Source organism: Chiloscyllium plagiosum, unplaced genomic scaffold, assembly GCF_037043375.1.
Source record: "Chiloscyllium plagiosum isolate Xiang-an unplaced genomic scaffold, Cpla_swu_hap1 HiC_scaffold_7, whole genome shotgun sequence".
NCBI lineage: Eukaryota > Metazoa > Chordata > Chondrichthyes > Orectolobiformes > Hemiscylliidae > Chiloscyllium > Chiloscyllium plagiosum.
The window spans coordinates 36,473,966-36,479,028 of record NW_028270145.1 but is presented as its reverse complement, the minus strand read 5'-3'; positions in this window follow the sequence as shown (position 1 = coordinate 36,479,028).

Sequence of the window (5,063 nt, the reverse complement as noted above, 5' to 3'; positions counted from 1 at the left end):
TACACATGATACTGTGTGATAGGAAATGGTTTGTGGTAGTGAAGAGGAGGGACTGGGGAAAGTTACGTGATTATATCTGCACTAGAAGTACTGACAATGACACTCCGATTTCTCTTTCTCTCTCCTACACTTTTTTAAGTTCACTGCTCCCCTTTACTCTCATGCTGGAACAGTTGACACTGAACTGAACTGACTTTTCAGGCGAGCGCTGTTGTTTTGTTTCCATCCTTCTGTTCCCGCCTCTCCAGATATTGGCACCACAGAAAGGCGGCTGCACTGTGGGTAAAGGATTCCTTTTGCCAAATCAAAACAGTGGCAGCACCATACCTTTGGCTGACAGGAAACTCTCTCTCCCTTTGTCCTTAGTAGCTTGGAAATATCAATTTCAGTGGCAGAGATCGAGGGAATCCATGACAGAAAACAGCAGAGGAAAGAACAAAATGGCAAAAGAGGAAAATACAAAGAAATGAAAAAAAATTTACAAATAGGAAGAAAGATTTCGGATGATTAAGAATTAAGTACAGAAAAAGTGTGAGACTGAGAAAATACAGAGCTATAGATAAAAGACCATGAAACTGGATAGAAGTTGAAAAACAAACAGGGGAATTTGAAGAGGCTTTCATCTGTATGGTGTGGTTATGCAGTTACAAATGAACTGACTGCATGGAAAAAATATGAAACTTTACTCATTGCCTCAGCTATTATACTTTCAGTAGCATTTTCAATTCCCAGCTATTTAGTCTTTGGCTCTCCAATCACAGCAATATGTTTGCAGTTGACTATCTGCTTAACCACTCCCCTCACCTTGTTCCCAGTAAGACCCTTACACTCTCCCTCATATACTGGAACATATAAAACACTATAATGTCTTGAATCATGATTCTAGTGTCATCTTTGAAGGAACAGATGAATCTTGGTTTCTTTTCACAATGACCAACCATCTCCTTAAATATCTCTCCTTGCCATCCACAACTGTAAGACATTTATAAATTTATTGCTTAGTAAAATTATGATCATCCATTCAGTTGCCTTTCCTGCTTTTGTTTCTCTTCATAACTTACCAAGTCAAAATCGCCCAGTTCACACCAAAACACTGAACAAACCTTTCTGTCCTGGCATCACTTCAACTTTCCTCTGCCAGCTTTTTGACATTCATCTACAGTTCTTTAGACCTTATTATTTTTTTAAAAATACTAACCATCCATATGTCCCTGAGTTAACTGATATTGCAAATGGTTTTCACTCATCAGGTACCCATCTCCTCCCTTTCAAAATTACTCCCTACTAAATAAAATCCTCAGCTCCTCCATCTCGTAAACAGCTGCCTCCACTTCCACTCAAAATTCCTTGAAGTTGTTGTTTCCTTCCAAGTCCATTTAAAGCTCCATGTTCAACCAGGTTTCCACCTGCCACAGCAATGAATTTACCTTTAAAACCCTAGTATAATTAAGAACACCCCGTCTCCAAGGGTCATATTGGTTAATGATATTTTAGAAAATATTAACATTGCATAATTTTATGTTGTGTTTTAGAGTAATTTCAATATTTACACAATTAGGGTTTTAAATAGATAACCAATATCATGAAAGTAAAATACTGCAGAGTCTGGAGATCTGAAATAGAAACAGAAAGTGTTGGAAAAACTCAACAGATCTGGAAATATCAGGGGTGGGAGAAAATGAGTTAATGTTTTGAGTGACTCTACTTTGGAACTGGCTCTTGTCAAAGACACAAATAGCGTCTTATGTGACTGTGATAAACCATCTCTCCTCATCCTTCTCAACTGTTCTGCAGCCATTGATATGTTAAATGAGACTGGGTAAAAACAATGACTGCAGATGCTGGAAACCAGATTCTGGATTAGTGCTGCTGGAAGAGCACAGCAGTTCAGGCAGCATCCGAATCAGACTGCCCTACTCCAATGACTTTTCATTGTCCAGCTGAGTGGGACTGCACATAGCTAGTACATCTGTGTAATTGTAACCAGGGAATCATTGCTTTACTTCCTGTGCACACACCTTTATCACTGGAGCCCCTCAAGGATTATATTAGTTCATGGCATTTTTGAAAATAGTCATCATTGTATAATTTTAAGTACAGTTTTAGAGTAATTTAGGGTTAATTGCAAAATCAGTGTTTTAAATCAAAACAATGCAAATTACAGAGGTATCAGAGATAAGTTGGCCAGAATAGATTCAGAAACTACATTACAAAATATGATGGTAAATAAATATGGCTGCTTTCAAAACAAACTAATTCATAATTTGCAACAAATGTGTGTCCACTTCAAGAACAAAATCTCCATGGGAAAATTGGTCCAATTGTGGCTAACAAGACAAGTATAAGTAGTACTAGATTGAAGGAAAGAGCTTTCAATATTGTCAGGAATAGCAAGTTTGAGGATTGGGAGTGTTACATCTCAAATCTGGTATGTTGAGTAACTTTAAAAGACAAGCTCATTAAATCATAACTAAATCGTAACACGTGACCCAATGGCACAAGGTCTCATCTTATATCTTATCAAGGACCATTTGAAACATGATGTACTGGTGATAGTGTGCTTCTATTTGTGACCAAATGGTCCACACGTACTGAACTATCTGTGACTATAATATATGCATGTTTCAGGAGCTGTAATAAATGCTGTCTCAGAATAAAGGAATGACCAGTTTAAGACTGAGATGAGAAATTTCCCCTTTCAGAGAATTGAGTATCTTTGGAACTCCTTGCCATAAAGAGCTATGGGGACACAGTCCTAGTGTATATTTAAGGCTGAGATAGATAGATTCTTTATCAGTCGGGGAATCAAGGATTATGGGGAGAATGCAGGAATATGCAGGTGAGGAATGACAGCATAGCAGCATGCTGAACTTTTTACCATTCATGTAATAATCCTTTTTGCTGTTACTCCTGTAAAAATAGATGACTTTACATTTATTAACAGTGTATTCCATCTGCCAGATCTTGGCCCACTCATTTAAAGTATCTATGCTCCTCTGTAAAGTTTCACAGTCCTCTGTACACTTTGCTCTGCCACTCATCTTAGTGTCATCTGCAAACTTTGCCACACTACATGAGGTCTTCAACTCCAAACCATCCATATATAAATTGTGAAAAATTGTGGTCCCAACACTGATCCCTGAGGCACACCACTAGTTACTGATTGCCAACCAGAATAGCACTCATTTATCCCCACTCTTTGCTTCCTGTTAGTCAACCAATCCTCTATCTATGCTAATACTTTACCTGTAACACCATGCATCCTTATCTTATGCAGCAGCCTCTTGTGTGGCATCTTGTCGAAGGTCTTTTGGAAATCTCGGTGCACCACATCTACTGGGTCCCCATTGCCCACCTTGCTCATAATGTCTTCATAGGATTTCAAAAGATTACTTCAGCACGACTTGCCCTTCATGAGCCCATGCTGCAACTATCCAGTGGGACAATTTCTATCTAGCTAAAGGAGACTATGTTATTGGTTACAGCACAGAGGGAAGAACCAAATTTAGAGGATTCTGATTTGGACATTCCTCAAATTAAATTGGACAATGAGGAAGTTGTCAAAAATTGGTATAAATTATTGAGTTACCTTCCTGAGAAAAATTGAAATGACCTGAAAGAGATGTTGCTATCACATGGAGAGATATGTGGAAATAAGCTGGAAAGTACTAACCTAATTATGCATGATATAGATACGGCAGATACTGTTCCGATTAAGTAACATGCTGATATTCATAACCCTCTAAAGTTGGCACAAATTCAAAAGGATATTGAACTCATGCTCCAAGATGACATAATCAAAGTGAGTTACAGTGACTGGAGCTCACCCATCTTAAAGGTACCAAAACCAGATAGTACACAATGGTTATTCAGTTACAAAGACTGATGCATATTTGATTCTGCGTTTGGAAGACTATATTGAGAAGGTGGGAGCAGCAAGTCATACTTCTAAGTTGGACTTGCTCAGAGGATATTGGCAGGTACCTTTGTCCGAAAGAGCGAAAACAATTTTGGGCTTTCGTAATACTGAATGGACTGTGTCAGTTTTAATGCATGCTGTTTGGTATGGAAAATGCGCCAGCCACATTTCAGAGACTAACCAATAAGACCATTGCTGGATTACACAATTGACCTGGTGTTGACCTGGTGATGTTTAGTCACACATGGAAGGAACATTTGTGACATTTATCAGACTGGTTTGAACATCTTCGGAAGGCAGGCTTGGTGATAAACCTAGCCAAAGTCCAAGTCATCTTCCTGATCCATGTTATTGGATGTGGACAAATTGCCCATGGGATGCAAAAATAAAGATAATTGGGGAGTTTCCATACCATCGACAAAAAGAGCAGTACTACAGTTCCTGGGATTGAGTGGATTTTATCGAAAATTTGTACGAAATTTTGGCAGTGTAGCTGTTCCACTAAACTGAATTGCTAAAGAAAGGCAAAACATTTCAGTGGATATTGGACTGTGAGAAGGCATTTGACAGCCTACAAGCAGTGTAAACCATTGCCCTAGCATTAACCACACCTAATTACTCAAAGCCATTCAAGGTGGCTATCAATGCAAGTGATGTGGGCATCGTTGCTGCGCTGTTGCAGGAAGATGACGAGAAGACAGAAAGACCTATCAGATATTTCTCCAGGAAATTGAACATTCATCAGCAGAAGTATTCAACAGTTGAGAAGGAGACTTCGAGCTTGCTGTTGGCATGACAGCATTTTGATGTTTACGCAACCAGTAATGTATCTCAGACAATCATATACACTGATCATAACCAAGGACAAAAATTCCAGATTGTTGAGATGGAGCTTGTTGTTATAGTCAATCAATTTGAAAATTGCACATGTGGCAAGACGAGAAAATGTGATTGCTGACGTATTGTCGAGACTTGAATGAAACACAGAGGCATTTGGTGGCAGGAGTAAAACAGACTGGAAGAAAATGTAGTAGTGCATGTTTGCATAATTATTGTCTATGTAATGTATATGTGTGTTGTAGAGTACAGAGGAACCTCATTTATCCAAATTTCAGATTATATGAAGATGATCTCAAGGTCCTGT